Source organism: Phasianus colchicus, chromosome 3 (genome assembly GCF_987193195.1).
Source record: "Phasianus colchicus chromosome 3, bPhaCol1.hap1.1, whole genome shotgun sequence".
Classification (NCBI taxonomy): domain Eukaryota; kingdom Metazoa; phylum Chordata; class Aves; order Galliformes; family Phasianidae; genus Phasianus; species Phasianus colchicus.
The window spans coordinates 29328489-29348113 of NC_143438.1; the positions used below are offsets into that span (position 1 = coordinate 29328489).

Consider the following 19625-nt stretch of genomic DNA (forward strand, 5'->3'; position numbering starts at 1 on the left):
GCCACAGCATTTTTACAACACCTATCTACATTTCCTAGCAGATCAACACCTTATTTTCTTTAAAGTATTTACCAGTACTGTTAAAGCGTGAAGAAAATAATATAATCATATATTGTTGCTTTATTGGCAACTCATTTTTAATGTTAAGCATGGCACCACTCATCTTCTCTGCATTTGAATTGTGAACATCTCATTCAAATGGCAACACTCACAGAGAAACTGTATATTAACCCTACTGAAAAGAGTCTAGAAGTTCAATTATTTATGTAACAAAATGTCATAGAGTACATGAGAAAAAATGAGAACTATTTACAATAGCTTAAACAATACCACTATACTATGCTGTTCAAGTGACAGGATTGAGAATACAGATTGTCTGCCCACAGACTATCTAAAAAACAAAAGACTTTCTAGAGGCCACTTCTCCAAATGGAATGGAACTACCACACGATAACAATTCATTGTTTGTTATTACAATTATAAGGCAGATGGAAAAAAAAAAAAAAAAAAAACTACACAGAAATGAGAATAAAACATACTAAAAGCTCTAGGACAAAATTATTTTTTTTCAAACTACTTTCTGTGTGAATAAAAGAAAACCAAGTTACTAGAACAACCTGTAACCAACAAAAATAGCATTTAAAATGAGAAACATTTGTCTGGGAAAGAAAACCAGATGCTGACAAGAGCCTGAGAGAAATGTTTTATATTCTCATTTGGCTTCAGTTAGATTTTTCCCCTTGCAGTTTGGAAGAAGAGGGGAAGAACTGTCTTGTTCTTGAAAAATCTCTACTTAGAAATATCACAAATTGAATCCTTGTGTTGATTCTTACACTCAGATGCTACAAACTGTGGAGGTTTCTCTATAAAATAAAGGCTTTAATTTGATTTCTTAACATGTCAAAAACAACACCTTACCATTATTTGACTTGGGTTCTTACATAGCATCTGTCTCTTGGTGACATACAGAAAATATTTTTTAGTTTCTTAAATATCATTAAAGGAGCATTATTATAACAATTTGTTTGTTTCTTTATGAAAACATTATTTATCGTGCTGATATTTATAATAATTATATTTTTAAAGGTTTATTAGGTAGTGAAAACAAACAATGCACATAATGGATGCATGCCACTGCTAAGCATAACAAAGGAAAAAAACCTGAGCTTATGTACTCACCTCCAGAGCAAGGCTGCCAGTCACAAATATCTGATTAAGTGAGTGATACTTCATGATCTTATCCTCCAACCTCATCTGCTTCCCAGCCCCCAACCCAAGTATGTACAATGAGATATGGAGCAATGGTATGACAGTCTTCTGTTCACTATCCCCACAGCTCAGGCATCCATAGAACAGATTTCAGATTGACCTATCTCCTCTAACACATAAACAATGTTACAGGAAATTGATGCTCTCCCATTTATCACTAAGGATGTTTTACTTCCTTGTTTGTTTGTTTTTAACCCATAAAAAAGAAAAGCACATAACCCTACCAATAACCTTGTATGAAATGGAATAAGAGTTGGATTCATCTGAGACTAAAACTGTCAAAGATCCCACCACAAAGCAAACAGCACTTAATCTGCAGGTCTGAATGAGCAGGTAGGAGCTACTAACACTAAATTAAGTATGAAATACCATACAGAGGTGTGATTTCATAAGTAAATAACAGTAAGATAGTTCTTAAGAAAACTTTTAACAGCTGCATGAACTCAGTCTTAAAAAAAATTTATTTCTATAAATTTAGGCAAACTATTTCCTCTGATTTGTAGAGTAAGCTACTCCACAAACACAGTGGTAAAAACAGATAAAGAAACTTCAATTAACTACTGCATTTTTAATCTTGCTCAAATGGCTTAGCTTTTCTTCACATTATACACTCAGCTTGTTTTTTCTATTAGAAATGCTGTTCTTCCTTCAGATTCTTTGGGCTGTAACTAAAAAAATAACAAATGAAATAGCATAGCTACAGGAATTGAATAGTATATAGGAATTGATAAGGGGAGAAAGGATGGGAAGGGAAGTGGAGGAGAGGGGAGGGGAGGGGAGGGAAAAATGCAAGTAGTTTTATATTCCTCAGAAATATGCAGAGTACAGTCAGCAACAAATGGATTTCATGCAATTCTAATAAGAGTGGTTCTATGCTATTTGCACGTATAAATAGTCTAGTTTGTTTTAAAAAAAAAGGCAATGATTTTTCTCTGTATACTAAATATAGTAGGGATACTTTGATAACAGCATTTGATTATAATTGATTATAATCTGATATTATGATTATAATCTGACAAAAGCAGACCAACACATCTCTGTGAATTATGAAGTAATGCAGTATTTTCTGGATTCATTTAACTATGTGCACTTTATTTTCACTGGGAGAGAACCATTTTTAACTTCCAGGAAGCTTCATCACATCTCAGGTAATCGTATACATTTTTACTTCCCTAAACATGCATATACATTCAAGTACAAGCTGTCTTGGAACAAGTTCTACATGACTTAATTGAAATAAAGATTGTACAACAGGGAATATTTTAGATGTAAGGCAACAGTAGTCATCATTTCTGGCCCCGCTTCCAATTGCTCAAGAGCTGCAAAATATGTCACATGCTTCAAAGAGGTGACTGGCAAAGAGATATGAATATGAATATGAAGACGTTCACAACTAAAATCGATTTGAATTCAACCCCACAGTAGGATGCAGGGAGGTTTCCTGCATAGCTTTGTATCTGTAAAATCCAGCAATTGATAACAAATGTTGCTATCTCCCAGTCTCTCAGACAGATTCCTTACAGTACTTACTATCGCTACATGTATGATACTGTGACATCAAAGTCTGTGAAATATGAGCACATCAGGACTGATGGGTTGCCCATTCTTGCACAGAAGTTTATAGGAAATAGGCTGTTTTGGCAACCAAGTGTGATTTTTCTAAAAAACAAAAACAGAAATATAACAGTGTCAAACTTTTCACTCTCATAAGAAACGTCTGTGGTAAATGTGCAACTCTCATATAATGACAGAAAAATATATTTTCTGGTTCAGATATTACATTCAATCTTACCACATGACACTTCATAGAATCATAGAATCACTCACGTTGGAAAAGACCTTAAAGATCATCGAGTTCAACCACGACTTAACCAAACTATCCTCATTCTAACAACCCTCCACTAAATCATATCCCTGAGCACTACATCCAAAAGGTTTATAAACACATCCAGGGATGGTGACTCAATCACATCCCTGGGGAATCTATTCCAGTGCTTAACAACCCATTCTTAAAGAAGTGTTTCCTGAAATCCATACTAAACCTCCCATGGCACAACTTGAGGCCATTTCCCCTCATCCTGTCACAAGTGAAAAGAGACCTACCCCGCTCTCACCATAAGCACCTTTCAGATATTGGAAGAGAGCGATAACATCTCCCTTCAGCCTCCTTTTTCCCAGACTAAACAGTCCCAGTTCCTTCAGCCTCTCCTCATAGGTTATATTCTCCAAGCCTCTCGCAAGCCTTGTTGCCTACACAGCACTCACCAGTGCTGAGTACAGGGGCAGGATTACTTCCCTAGTCCTGCTCACCACACCATTCCTGATACAAGCCAGGATGTCAGTGGCCTTCTTGGCCATTTGGATACAAAGTTGGCTCATATTCAGCCGACTGTCCATCAATACAACAAGGTCCCTTTCTGTCAGGCAGTTTTATAGCCACTCTTCCCCAAGCCTGTAGGGTTGCCTGGGGTTGTTGTGACCAAAATGCAGGACCCGACACTTGGCCCTATTGAAACTCATACAGTTAATCTTGGCCCATTGATCCAGTCTATCAAGGTCCCTCTGTAGTGCCTTTCTCCCCTCAGGGAGATCAACACTCTCTCCCAACTTGGTGTCGTCTGCCAATTTACTGAGGGTGTACTTAATGCCCTCATCAAGATTGTTAATAAAGATGTTAAACAGAAGCAGACCCAGTACTGAGCCCTGGGAGATACTGCTTGTGTTCGGTTGCCAATTGGATTTTACTTCATTGACCACAACTCTTTGGGCCTGACCATCCAGCCAGTGTTTCACCCAGTGGAATAGTTTTATTATTTTAAAGTCACATTTTCTGTGGGAGAAAAAAGGCCTTGGTGATTTCTTTTGACTTGCTTCCTTTAAGACCTTATCCTTAATGTAAAAATAAAACATTTATCGTATTCACTTGAACATTTCATTTGACTCTTACTGTAAGGAGACTTTTACAGTAAAAATAAAACTCCCTAAATTCGCTTACAACTTCAACAAGATGAAGCATACTCTCAGAGAACAGTGGATAATCTCAGCAGATTTTTTATGGGTCTTCCCACTTTCTTCCTACTTGTGCAATTGGAACAAGATGCTCATGACCCTTTTACAGTTCTGGCAGACCCAGTACTGAATTTCACAGCATTCAATTTCACTCTCTTCTTTTTACCCTCTCCTCATGTAGAGTGTGAAGATGTTTTCTCTGTCTCACTCAATAGAACATGAACATGACTACATTTTACTACATTAAACAAAGCACTCACAATGCATGTATCAGAAGCTGAAGCACAAGGAAGAATTTTTCTACTTTTTTCCAACTGCTCAAACTGAAGCTAAAATGGGCTAAAATTGTTTATTTTTTCTAATTTTCAATGTAGCACAAATGAAATGAAATTCCTGCAACACCAAGTTTTTATATATACTGCAAATCTTAACTTTCTATGTATGTTTTTTCAGGATTCTAGATTTTGGAAGTTTCAGATAGAGTGCACATCAGATTGATAAAGAACAATAATTTTTTAATGAAGATAATTACACCCTCTTACGTACATACTTGTACACAGAATACAGTATATATGGGGAAAAAAAAAAAACAGAAAAAAAAAACCTGGAGTTTTTCCACAATAAAGAAAATAAATATAAAAAATGAGCATTATGCAGTATTCTAATAGACATAAAATGAAACTAATTATAGATTATAACTACTTAGCTAATCTACTTAGATGAAATTGCATTAGCTATGATACTTCCAGTGTACTCAACCCTTGTGATCACCATGCGACATTAAGAGATTCCTTTCCCAGAAGTGAAAGTACGAAAATAACCCAGTGGAAAATTATTATGGTGCTTGTTATTTTCCTTACTTAAACTCTGTTTCTTCTTAGTCTTCAATGTGTTAGGCCTAGTAAACAAAGTATTAAGCTGCAATTCAGGAGATCTGTACGCTGGTGATAGAGGTCTGTTGCACAGTCCTTCACAAACCAGTGTGCCACTCTCCACCTTTCTACTTCTTTCATCTTAATAATGACAGAAACTTGGGGAAAAGATAGGATAATATACTATCTTTCTATTTCCCAAATAATTCCAGGTCTCACTTCCCTTGGAGTCTTTTGGTGCTAATGAAATATAAATTATAATGCAGACATTTATCTTTAAACGCTTCCTAAAAAAGTAGGTGAAGATTACATCCCAAATGATACAGGATTCATTTGTTTTACAAGATTTTTTAATGCCTTGCACAGATCTCCTATTCTTGGATGGTCATGGCAAAAACTGTTCTCCCATAAGAAACTCAGGTGAAAGTAATTTACTTGAGAAGCTTAATCGATTCTCCTTTTGAATGCACCCAACTCTGCAGTAAAGCAGTATTTCAGTGATAAAGAAAAATGTAATAGAAAGTTTCCTTTCATTTCTAACATCTTAATTTGACAGAAAGAAGTTTGTCTTTCACAGAAGGTGGATTGCAAGCTACAAATAAATTAACTTTTGGGAGAATAAATTTCTGTCACATAATTCTATCATGTTTGTCAACCACCTGATATTTCTGTGAGGATAATAAAGAACTATTTAAACTGTCATGCCTTTACTGAAGCCATCTTTTATCTTTCAGACACAGTAAAATTGCACTGTAAAATTTATAGCAGGAAAGGTAGCAGGGTGTTGATCAAGTCCAGCACTAAGTTCTTTGGACTGCGTAGCAGCAGCTGATGCAAGTTTATTGTTCTCATTTTCACAATGGATGAGCAATCCATTTATCAGTGTTTTCCACAGCCCACTAAAATCCTACCAGATTTTGGTCCCAGTGAGGAAGGTAGAACATGGTTGTGTATTTTCAAGATCTACTAAAAAGGCATATTTTGAATTGAATGCGCATTGTTGCAGGAGCTGGGAGTTGCCATGTGCTCATAGCAGTCTACGTTTTTCATCTGTCAGTGACTATGCTATATTCAAAGCTTTTCTGTATGTAGGTGTTATATACATACCAAAATCATATGTAGATACAAATGCATAGTTAGATGTATATATATAAACCTTCAGATGGATAGACATAACCCTAGATATCTTGTTAGTTTGTCAGAGCATCAGAATGAACAGTGAATGCTCCAGAAATTTGATGCAAACCAGAGTTTTAGAGAACTCAGAAACAAGTATGTATACAGTAAAACACAATAAATCAATTAACCTTCCCAATTCCTATCCAAAATCTACTCTTTAAACAATGAACACAGACAGATCAAAGATTCCCAGAAATGAACAATAAAGAAATCCAGTACTTCGATTCTCTTGGAAACAAAAGGCATAAAATGGATGAAATTAAATTCAGAATACCAATGAACAGATAAACTTCTGTAATGCTAAATTTGACCAGACAAAAAGAAAAGAAAACCTTCAGATATTTACTCTATATATTTAATAAAATATAAAGACAAATTATTCACTATTTGGAGCTGCAAACTGAGGCCTTCATGAAATCCCCCAAATTGAACTCCAGACCTTCCTGAACTGTGCTTTTAAAGAATTCTTCAATAGGTAGAAGAAAATGCTGTAAGAAAAGGCAAAAGAGGAACTATCTGGAATTAGAGAAAAAAAAAACCAAAGAGGTTTTTAGGTTGTCTACAGGAAAACTGTAAGATTCATTTTTCACACAAAGATTTAAAGAAGAAAGATGGCATGGAAATTATACATTTTGAATATTTAAAATGGAGCCTTATTGGAAAACAATTAAGATGGCAATGCTGATTGTAAAAATGATTGAAGATAACCAAACACATATTGATAGGAACAACTGCACTCCGAACTGAGTGTAAAAAATTACCTGTACAAATAAATATATCTTTATGATATATTTTTAGGCACACCTTGGGATCAGAGTTTTGTACACATTTAAAATTTATTCTTGATGGCTTGAAAACTGCATGAGTCACCTCAAAAAAAAGCATTTCTGCTGTCTGGTTAACAACATAGAAAGAATTATAATGAAGCAATGCCTGTGCCTCTGTGGACTGTAGAAGCTTTTCTTCAAAAAAAAATTAGTGACAATCAATAGAATAAAGAAACACAAGAGTAACATGGATTTAAAAAAAAAAAAATAAATATTCTGAATATATGTTGTTTTTCTTTCAGCTTCAAGGGGCATATATCACTGAACATAAATTAGGATTTTAAAGAGAAAATTAATTGTTATTATAACCAATTTGTAACTACAATAAAGAGCTTACAAGCCACATGAAAAAAAGCTATTACATCTAACCGTATCTTAGTCTACATTCTCTGTATTTAATTCTACCAATTACCCAAATAAAATTCAAAATAAAGAGCCAGCTCTGTATCTCCTGAGATACAGAAAGAGTAGTTTATGATGAGTGCAATCAACAGAGAGCTACAAACTGAACATAAGTCTTAATATAAGGATCATTACTATCACTCAGGAAGCCAAAAGGTATAGTTGTGCTGCAGCCAAGAAGTAGCCCTCTAAACAAATGGGTCCTCAGCTGGCAGGCTTGGAGATCAGTCAGGAGTTCCTTCTAATGGGAAGCACTCTTTGACTCAAGGCAAGCACTATCTGAAACACATGTAATCAAAAAGCAGATTAACATGGGCTTAAAGATGTCTTGGTGGTTGGTTAGTTTTAATAGTATTAATTGCAAACAGATCAGAGATGAAACAAGGATCCTGAAGGGTACCCTAGGTAGCATAGAATAAGAAGTTGAACACGCTACACTTCAGGACCCATAGTATATAGAAAATAAATATACTTTGCCATAAGTGCACACAGCTGCCAACGGAAGTTTTTCTACTGGGCTAGCACAAGAATTTCAGCATGAATCTTAATTATTAATGATTCTACATACAAGAGCAAATCGCATATTACATAATGCTGCATCTTCTGAGCATTTGTGATGAGGGGCATATCTCAAAAGTGCAAGGTTTTGTTTCTAGTGTGGCAATCCATCTTCATCTTATCCAGGGAAGTGCTTCTGTGAACCTTCATAGACAGAATGTTCTTACAGAAGCAAAAGCATTACTATTTTTACTATAATTCACACTTTATTGAATCATATATTATACTCCAGAAAATTCTCTATGTAGATCAATATTCAATATAAAATTTGAAATTTTATTTAACATTGTTTCTTTCTTTTTTTTTTTTTTTAATTCATAAATGCACTCAGTAAGCACAAAATTATATACATCACCAGCTGAAAGAAAAAAAGAATTTTCATTTAAGTCTGTGTGAATTTTTATAATACTATTTCATTCTTTAAAATTTAGGAAATATCACAACAGAAGTTAGGAAAAGCTGCATTTAAGTGTCATAATGCAAATATCTTCATTAATCATTAATCATCATGTGTTTGTTTTCCTTTAATACTCATTAAACTGAAAACAATTTTCAACTAAAAGCAAATAGTTAGGTAAATCTATGGTATCTAGTACTCTTCAGTACTAGAGTCCTGAAGTTAGGCTGATTTATTTGAGGGCAAAGAAAAGAAGAGGAAATATTTATTTCAAAAATAGTAACTGCTCTCCTGCACTCCACCTCTAGTTTAAAACTTAAAAATGCCTGGCTAAAAATTGGTACATTCCTGTCAGTTGTTACATTAAAACGTTATTCCACACGTTGTGAGCATACAGTCTTTGATAAGTAATAAATTCCTGTTGTGAGGCTCCATTCCTTTAACAGACTGGAGAACTGAACCCAAACTTCCTGCATGATATAAACAGAATCAGTGACAGAAGCACTAACTGATAAGGCTCAAAATCTCAGCATTCCAAGTTGTACCACTTTTGTCCCCTCATTACTGAAGGAGAATATTTGTGATTCTGCATCCCATTTGTTTTCAGCAAGACACTTATGGAGGCTGGTCCATAGAACAACAGTCTCAGTACTGAGATAAAAGGCTCACAGGAATATCTTTGTGAAGTCTCATTTTAATAACTCATTCATATATTTCATCATTAAAAGCAGAGGTGAGAATAACTAGAAATTGCTCCCACCTACTAATGCTCTACACCTTGGCAGTATGAATCTAAGAATTCAACCTATTGTTTTGCTTTCAAGATTGTTCTTTGAGTAATCAGTGTCTGCACCCAGTGTATTTATGATTTCAATTTTTTCTTCTGTTCCACTTCCCTAGCTATGTTGCGGACACATTTCAGTTATTCTGTCATCTTTTAACAGCTACTCTATGTCTTCTGTTTCGTTTGTTTTCAAATTAAGTTCCTGTTCATTCTAGCAAAGACTGAGTTTGTGATGTATGACTGTGCTTAACCTGAACACGTCATCAGTATCAACTCTGTGAACAGCTATTTCTGCAGATAAACGAGACCAGTATGACACTGGGATTTTGGTTCACTGGAGATCAGGATGATAACAGCATTACCAACATCATGCTTTTCTGTAATAATTTCTTATTACTTCCAGAGTTATTGATGCATACAGAACAAAAACAAAAGTATGACGAATTAATATCACTGATAGGGCTCAGACAGCAAGAAGCAGACTCACCCTGCTAGTCTTAACCAGATATCTCACAGACATACTAGAAAAGCATTCATCAGTGCCGAGGCTAGTACTGATTTTTCAGTTTTTGGGAAGAAAAAAAAGAAAAGAATAAAAGGAGGAGAGCTACCTAATCTTTGATGCTTTCAAAGCGGCTGTCTTTCTCCATCCCTCTTTCATTTTCCAACAATAGCTGAATTTACTCTATGCAGTGTTAGCTACTTTGCATGCCTTGAAATGAACTAGTTCCCATCCTGTTCAAAGCATCCTCAGGAAGATGCAGAAGCCTTCCCCCTCTCGCTGCACAGCTACAACAATGCTATAGCCAGAAGCAGCTGCATACAGTCTGTACACAGGAACCACCTGATCTTCTTTCTCATGAGATCCTGTTGCTTGTGCTATGTTAGGAAGGACCAGGGAATTTCTGTCCTTGCTGTTGAGTTATTCACTGGGAAAAAAACAATGAACACTTCTGCTTGACCACAATCTCTCCTGAAGAGTACTGCTGATATAGTTTCCCTTGACCTAGCAACATGACTTTCATGTGGTGAATGCTGATCTGATAGTGACAATACGACAAACACGGTAGCCTTTTCAGCTGCACAGAAGACATTGCAACATGGAGATGTTCCTCAAAGGTGGGACAGCCTGAAGCTTCCAAAATGTATTCCTGTGTAATGATTTCTCTGCATGTGTGATCCAGGATCATTGTCTGGGGGGAACTCTTCTCAGAGCAACCTGTGCCTTGGTGTAGGAAAACATCTCTCTTAGTAATGAGCTGGGTGGAAAGCAAGAGAAGGTAGAGTTAATCTCTTCAGTAAGTAAAACAGTTTATACAATTGATAAAGGCAGCGAGTTCCTGCAATGAGCATCTTAAACAAGGTCATGCAGGTAGACTGTGGTATAATAAGCCACAATAATAAAAACAGACTGGCAAACACTCTGTAATAGATTTCTCTAGTATTAAAGCTTAATTCTTCCCTCAGTTCCAATAAAATAAAACAAAATAAAAATTTTATTCCTTAGTGCTCATTTTGTTTTTCTTATCTTTTTCCACGTATCATTACGCTGCCTCTAATATTCATAGCAAAGCCAAAAGGCTCTCCCTGATTTCAAGAAGAATGTTTTCCTAAGCTATTAGTAATCATACTAAGGCACAGTTCCATACATGGTTCTATAAAGTCAGGGAAGAAAATATTTGAAATGCAAAGCATATCTACCACTAAATTATCAAAAAGACATAATAGCAAGATAGTAAATGTGTGGTATGTATATTTAGTATTTATTATAGAAATTTACTGAATATAAATTATAAGGAAGTGCCAGATGCAGCTAATAAATATGAATGAGGAAGGTTTCGTACCCCTAGAGCTATATATGTTGCTGTCTTATAACTCTCCAGTTGAAAACATTGTATGAATATCACTTCACTTTGTTTAATTGGAATTGTATCCTCTAAATCTTCTGTACCTGCCTTAATCAGCTAGTGCAACACAAGTTTGTATGTGCAGTTAAAGTTTCCGATAGAACACTTCAAAAAGGAAAATAAAGTTAACAAAGAAACAAAGAGTGGAGGAAGGAAATAAAATTGAAACACCAACACAGCAGGAAACAGTATTCTCAGTAACAAGAGCAAAATATCTCAGTAACAAGAAACAAAATATCATGATTATTTGTTTTTGTGATTAGCTGATGTTCCAGCCTGATTTAAATGAACAGGGAAGAGAAAAAAAAGAAAAAAAAAAGAAAAAAAAAAGAAAAAGAAAAGAAAGAAAAGAAAGAAAAAGAAAAAAATAATGAAAGAAAAAAAGGAAACAAACAGTTTTTAATAAATAGTATAAATAGTATCTTCACAAATAAATTAGAGTCTATGACTATAGTTTCTCCACTTCAGAAATACTTCATACAGTACATTTTGCCCTTGAATATTATTTTCAAATTTTCATCTTATATTTTTAATATAAAAAACAGTGCAAAATATGAACAACTTCAGACTGCCAGACCATTTAGAAAGACAGAAGGTGAATGTTGCATAGAAAAAAAGCTCCATTGATAGAACTATATAAACTAGAAATTAAATCAAAATAATGCTTTGATTTTCCTATTATCATACTCATAGAATTTATACAAAAATAACCCAAGTGTTCTTTCCCAAGTAGTTAAAAAATAATATAAAATCCCATGGAAATGTGCTGCAGAATTAAAAGAAAGTTTAGTCACTGCTTCTACTGATTGAGATAGTAGCAAACAAAGGGAAAAAAATGTATATATATTTCTCAGCAACCTGATAGCAAATTGTTAGGTTCCATATAAGTATGTGGGTGAATAGCAATATTATTGTCATCTTCCCTTTTTATTTTCTTCTTTTTAACACAAGAATATGCCCGTATTTATTAAAATTATCTATAATGCTATTCATTAACCTATACATTTTATAGAATTTGATTCTGTTCTTGTGGTAAATTACATTGACCAAATTCAGATTTCAGAGAATCTCTCTGAATCCACTGCTGATATTACAGCCACCTCACCTGCACTGGTACTGCCAGAATTCAGAACTTACTGCATGTTATTTACTAAAACTGAATCTTATTTGTAAATACATATATATGGAAACAGCTTGTACTGCAAACAACAGAGGTACATCCAAGAATTGCCCCTATCTTTCAAAGACAATGACAGTATACATCTTTTTCACAAAGAAAGCCAGCTCAGTAATTTATGTTGATTTTTAGCAACTCTGACCACTACTTTGACTGAACTCCATTTATCAAGGGTATTCCTGGCATTCATGCTTATTTAGAGGGAAAAATGGTTTCCTGCAACCACTCTTCCATACATTTTCAATAAAATAATAAATAATAAAATAAAAAAGCTAGGTGGCAGCAGCTTAGATTACTTTTTAAATACAAAGGTCCTTCGAAGTTTGACATTTATGTGATCATGCATAGAAAATGGCATTCATTTCTTACCTGCTTACTTAAAATGAGCAAAGGATGAATGCAACCACCATGCAGATTGTGAATAGAATCATAGAATCATGTAAGTTCTAACACAAGTTTTGTCACAGAGTCTCAGCACCATGCTGAACTATGCTCATGAGGAACTTTCTGTCCACCTCCTTTTCCTGTACTGCTTCACATATGATTTCTAACAAAAAAAAAAATAATTATTATAATTAGAACAATAAAGAAAAATACACTACACATTATACATGCAGAGTATGGCTGCATCCCTTATGTCTAGCTAATTAAGTCTCCAAAAGCCTGCAAATCTTGAGGTGATATTGATCATGTGCAACTTTGGTGTAAATTGCAAAGACTACTGAGGCTAGGAACTGGAAAGAAATTGACTTAATTTAGTTCTTGTTAGAACGGGTCATTATCAAAAAGGTGACTAAAATATAAGAGAATGAATTTCACTTCCTACAAATCTTCTGAGATGAAAATCATATCTTAAGACAGGAAATCAGAGATGTTAATTGCTGTGAAGCATAGAAGTTCAACTGAGAACAGCACACATTCTAATTCATGAATATGAAAGCAGGGTTGAAGAAAGTGATAAATGAACCAACTACAGATAAATGCTGTTAATCTTTGTATTGATGCAATAAATTGCTCTGAACCTTAAATTCTCAAGATCTATTCAACAAATGCTTCTGTTAGGACTTCTGACTTCCTTTGTTGTTGATTGTTTTTGAACTCTCTTTAGAAATAGAAATTCTAAAGAATGATTTATGTCCTAGATGGAAAAAACGCAGCTACCTTGTGAATTTTCTGTTTCTCAGTAACAACTGCATTAAAAATATCAAAGATGTTTACTTTAAATGGCTAATCTCAGAGCAGAGCAACAGCCACCACAATGAAACATTTCACTAGTGAAATGTTGCACATGAACTTGTCATCATTTCACACTCAGAAATTCTTCCTGGCAGAATACCCAGAAGCAAAAAGGGTGGTCTTATTTTTTCTTTTCTCTTATATTCTGTTTTGTTGTTGTTGTTTTCTTCCCTGTTTTCCCTGTTTACTCCAGTAAAACTGCAACAGAAATAACTTTTTTTTTTTTTTTTTTTTTCATTTCATTGATGTTTTGTACTTTACTATATTTATAATGACAGGGATATACAAGAGACAGGTCTGATTTTGTTCAGATACAGCATATTGTTTTCCTTCTTACATATAAGCAACAGATGGATAACTTAGTATTTATTTCCTTCTTTCTACTAACAACTCTTTCTTGTCATACTTCTTAATTATTTCAGTGCTAAAATAGGGAAACAGTTACAACAGAAACAGAAGGTTTAGACTGGACATTAGGAAGAATTTATTCAATTCAAATTAAGAAATTAATGGTTGAGCTTTGAAAAGTGCTGCTCAGGGAGATAGTAGAGTCCCCATTCCTGGCGATATTTAACAAACATGGCACTAAGGAACATGGTACAGTGATGGGATTCAGTAGGTCCAGTTGATTTTGAGGGTCTTTTCCAACTTAGATGATTCTATGAGTGAAGGACCCCAGTCCATGTGAGATCAAGCAACCCATCTTCACCAGGAATAGAGTAACATTTTCTATTTGTCCAGCTGACAGTAAACCCCACATTATACAGCAGAGAATAAGTTCTTCAGAAGGAAAGTTCTTAAATGCCTCATCTAGAGTTCTTCTTGTGTCCCAAAGCATAAACATTTCCATCCCCTGAACTATTTGCAACACTATCTTGCATCCTGTTTGTCCTCACTGTCCCTGTGAAAATCTTTTCTTAATTCTAGATCCACTAAGGTTTTTGCTCCAAGAATATATTATAACACTAATTTCCTTAGATTAATTATAAATAGCATGGGAGAATGTCTTTTTAAGCAGTTTCATGCATATTGTCATTCAATTTTATTTTAATTTTATTTTGAGGGGAGGAGAAGCAAGAAATAAATAAGTTAAACAGCACTGAAATCAGTTTTCCATGTAATGTCATTGATTTAATATTTTACTCTCTATCACATTTCCTGCATCCTTCTTTTTTAACATTTGGTGTCATTTTCCTACACGTTACTATAAACACTAAGATATTTCCATTAAGAAGTTCATGATGGAAGCTTGAACAACATTCTTACTTTATCATAAATGAAATTACATTTGAAATAAGATAAATGAAGTGTGCAGTTTATAAATGTTCTTTCAATACGACAGCAATTCTAAAATTCTTTCCACTATTTTTGTAACATCTATTATTTTTACATCTCTTAACCTCTTCATACCACTGTCAATTTTGGGTTACCTGTAGGTTACTATTTTTTCTTTACAGGTTTTGACAATAAATGGTGATTGACTGACCTACCTGTAAAATCAAAATGAAACGGAAAAAGCACTCCTCGTAGCAAATAAATCACATGATAAAAGAAAAACCATAGCTCTTAATAGAATTCTGTTCGCTCGTACGTAAATAAATAAGAACGAATCTACTACAACTGCAGATTGTTAATTCACCCAAGGTGAACTAAAGCATGCTCTCAAAGCCTTTTAATTGTCATCTACTTCACCCCACCCCCTTTTCCCACTATTCATTGCTTCCTGGAGAATGAATTGCATCCTACCCAAATAGAATCATAGAATGACCTGGGTTGAAAAGGACTACAATGATCATCTGGTTTCAACGCCCTGCTATGTGCATGGTCACCAACCACTAAACCAGGCTGCCCAGAGTCACATCCAACCTGGCCTTGAATGCCTCCAGGGATGGGGCATCCACAACCTCCTTGAGCAACCTGTCCAGGTGCATCATCACCCTCTGTGTGGAAAAACTTCCTCCTAATATCTAACCTAAACCTCCCCTGTCTCAGTTTAAAACCATTCCCCCTTGTCCTATCACCATCTACCCTCATAAACAGCTGTTTCTCCTCCTGTTTATATTCTCCCTTCAAGTACTGGAAGGTCACAATGAGGTCTCCCTGGAGCCTTCTCCAAGCTAAACAAGCCCAGTTCCCTCAACCTTTCTTCACAGGAGAGGTTCTCCAGCCCTCTGATCATCTTAGTGGCCCTCCTCTGGACCGCTCCAAGATCTCCACATCCTTCTCGTACTAGGGGCCTGTCTCACTCCAATTTATAGGAGGAAGATGAGGTTCTTTTAATATCTGTATACCTGGCGTGAGATTAAGAAACAACGGTTCATATGTCAGTCCAACCAGTTTAAATCCTAATTAGGGAGACAGGGAAGGGAAGGAGGGCTATAGAAAAGGTAGGAAGGAAGCAAGAATGCCGTAAAGCGGGGATAGTCACCACCAGGATCCAGCAGCGATCCCATTGCACGTCGTTTCAAAGGTCCGAGGCAGAAGCAGCAGGGGGGGGAGAGCAGCAGCGTGGCCGGCCTTGGGCAGCAAGCAGGTAGCAGGAAGAAGTCGCAGAGCCAATCTGGAAGGAAGCAGCAGAACTCAGGTAGCGGGCCCAGGAGAGTCCATCAGCATGTAGGAATTCCATAGTGAGGAATCTGATGGCAGACACCTTTGTTCTTCTTCAGCATTGTGGTAGAGCGCAGAGCAAGTCCAGGAAGGAGAGAGGTGGGTCGTGAGGTTTCTTCATGGCAGAAACCTCTTCTTCTTCATGAAGAATCTGTTACCAGAAAACCTCACGTTGTTCAAGATTGTAGGACCCCATTTTATCCTTCTTCTCTTTCTGCCTACGTGACATCCCTGGGTGCTTGAGCAAGTCATGTGAGTACCCCCTGAGATGGCCATCTTCTTCGAGATAAGCCCACACAAAAGACCACTTCACAGCTATTAAGCTGCAGCTTGTCTCTCTCTTGCTGCCCCTGACCTTGTCCATCTGTGTCCCTCAGACAAAGGATTTCACAACCCTTGCCCAGGACTTGTCCATCAAAGTTCTCCAGATAAAGGATTTCTCAACCCCTACCCAGGACTTGCCTGAACTTGTTCATCTGTGTCCTCAGCAAGCTTTGAGAGAATGATGGAAAAAGAATAATCTCTTACAGGGCCCTAGGTCTGGATGCAGTACTCCAGATGGGACCTCACAACAGCCAAGTAGAGGGGGACAATCACCTCCCTCTCCCTACTGGCCACCCCTTTTTTAATGCAGCCCAGAACACAGTTGACATTCTGGGCTGCAAGCACACACTGCTGGCTCATGTCCAGCTTCTCATCCACCAGGACCTCCAAGTCCTTCTCCGCAGGGCCGCTCTCAAGCAGATCTTCCCTCAGTTTGTGTAAATACCTGGGATTGCCCTGACCCAAGTGCAGCACACTGCACTTGGTGTTATTGAATCTCATTAGATTTTCATGGGCCTACTTCTCCAGCCTGTCCAGGTCCCTCTGGATGGCTTCCCTTCCTTCCAATGTTTCAACTTAATCACTCAGCTTGGTGTCATCCGCAAACTTGCTGAGGGTGCACTCAGTGCTATCGCCTATGTCATTGATGAAGATGTTGAAGAGCACTTGTCCCAAGACTGACACCTGGGGGAAACCTCTTGTGACCGGCCTCCACCCTGACACACAACCATTGATCACAACCCTTTGGCTGCAACCAGCCAGCCAATTCCTAATCCATCGAACAGTTCATCCTTCAAATCCACGGCTCTCTAATAATTATTAACAATTTTCTGTCAATTTTGCATACTTAATCACACTTGCTCTAGTTCATTATGAGATTTGAATACTTTATCTTGTTTTATATTGTGATTTTTTTTTTTAGGAATCTGAGCTTTCATTAAAAGTAAGAAAATGTTCTCTATTCCCTATAGGCATAAGTAGATCCATGAATATATGAAACAAGAATTCGATACAAAGCTCATGTTAGTTTTTTTTTTTTTTTTTTATATGCAGAAGAAAACAACATAGATAATAAAATCAACAAGATCACTGATCTGAAATCTAAACATCTTCACTGTATCTCTGCTTTTATTTTTTGGGACAAGGTCCCACAGAATTTTGAGGTTTGAAGTTTTTTCCCATCTCCACAAACAGAAGAAACTGAAAGTGGTCTTAGAAATCACTTTCTTAGAATCTCAAAAACTGTTCCAACTCTGCCAGAGCAATGTAATTGCTTAGCAAACATTCAAGTCGGAAAATAAGACAGAATCTATAAATCATTTGGTATACATTTCTGGGATTAAGTAGTCTTGAAGTCTGATGCTTGCTTGATGGTTATGAACTTGCACTGAAGAGTCATCCCACCAAAATAAAAATAAAATACTAGAATATATTAAAATGTTTTAAACATAAAATAGCAAGATAAAATTTGCAGAATTAAAAGTCCCCAGAGTACATTCATTCCGAAGAATTTGTACTCTTAATTTTATGAGTTATTAGTATTGAAATTTTAATTAAAATTTTGTTAAGAAAGAAATTTGATCTGAGCTCCTCATCTAGAAAACACGAGGATTAAAAAAAAAAAAAGAAAAAAAAAAAGCAATATTTAATTAGTCTTGATGGTTTTTGCCTAATGAATAAAATCCTTCAGGGCTAATTAAAATACTTTTAGCTTCTGCTAATAAGATTTAACATAAGGAACAAGAAATAAAATATCTGACTTTTATGAAGAAAAAGTGTTGAATCACATATATCTCTATATCTTTTTTCCAAGATAGATAGTTGCAGAACTTTTAGCAAAATTTTAACATTAATCGGACTGGAGAATATGAATATTTGCAACTAATGCAATAATGCTGTTAGTTATCAATAATAAGTTTTGTTCATTTCTTTGGATCCCTGCAGGAACATAAAAACTGAGATCTTCTGCCTTATTGTGTTTACAATAATTTTATAGCTGAAATACTTTTTAATCTGCCATCTACACCTCAAAGGGAAAGAGAAACTCACCCTTTCTTGGCAGATCTTTTTTCTACAGCACTTTTTGACTGAAGTGCTGAAAGTCCTTTTAAATCACTATGTTCACTATAAATAAAATACATAAACAGAACTCTTAAGTTTAGAATTCTGTTCAATGTACAAATCAGAGTTCATTCCCAGATAAATCAGTACAAGACAAAATTCAGAAGCACAGTAGGGCTTGGATACTAAACTACACTTTCAACTTGTGCATGTATCAACAAATGAACAGAATGTAAGGGAATTATTACACTTGGATGCCAAATCTCAATGTCTGAAAACTTCTTTTCCTTTTGTAGTTAATTAAAAAAATTAATTTGCTTTTACATACCTCACTTTTAAATTCTTTTCTTCTATTGCTGAAGAAGCTTCAGTTAACTGCACTGTAAATTTCTACAAGTTTATTCTGTACTTTATAACATCTTATTTTGAAATGCATAGTGCCATTTTATTTTTCAAAGATAAAAAGCACATGTTTCTCTAAATAAAGGAGTGTTCATAGGTACAACACAGCTTTTACTGTCAAAGAAATACCAGCATCAAACAAACCCCAGATCTTCTTAGATAATATTTATAAAGAAAATTTGAGATCTGCATTATCAAGATATTACAGGGTGCCACAGAGAGCGGTAAAACACAAATATCACTCCGGAGCACTATAATCTCTGTTACTTTAAACCATGGTAAAGATGTGTGGAAAGTGAAGTACCTATAGACCCATATTTTTAATTAATCTAGATTGTAAAATCTTGCACAAGTGTGAACTAAAGGTCTATATTTCTCAAATTAATTTGTACAAATCAAATGGGGTTACTTTTAAAACAATAGCATCAGTTTTTAAAAGACTTAATAAACACTGTACAACATTAGACTAACCATTAAGTGCTTTTTTATTCAATGTAAAAATGAGACCTGGGAAAATACAGTAAGTACTTCCTTTTGAAGTAAGGAAGAAACACAGAACTAGGAATAATTTCTACACCGAAACAGTAGTGATTTTCTAACATTCTCTCACTTTC

General features: G+C 35.5%; 1 long non-coding RNA gene across 3 annotated transcripts in view; it reads right to left on the reverse strand.

Moving 5' to 3' along the window:
- Positions 1–7166: 7166 nt before the first annotated feature.
- Positions 7167–19625, reverse strand: part of LOC149918481 (uncharacterized) — a 60676-nt gene continuing 48217 nt past the window's right edge. For 2 of the 3 annotated variants that reach the window (XR_016465509.1, XR_016465508.1), the window contains exons 2-3: positions 12751–12928; positions 9795–10556 (exon numbers count right to left, since the gene is read on the reverse strand). This is a non-coding gene — a long non-coding RNA (uncharacterized LOC149918481). Of the gene's footprint in view, positions 7838–9794; positions 10557–12750; positions 12929–19625 lie in introns of those variants that run through there. The other variant, XR_016465510.1, reaches the window with a different exon arrangement.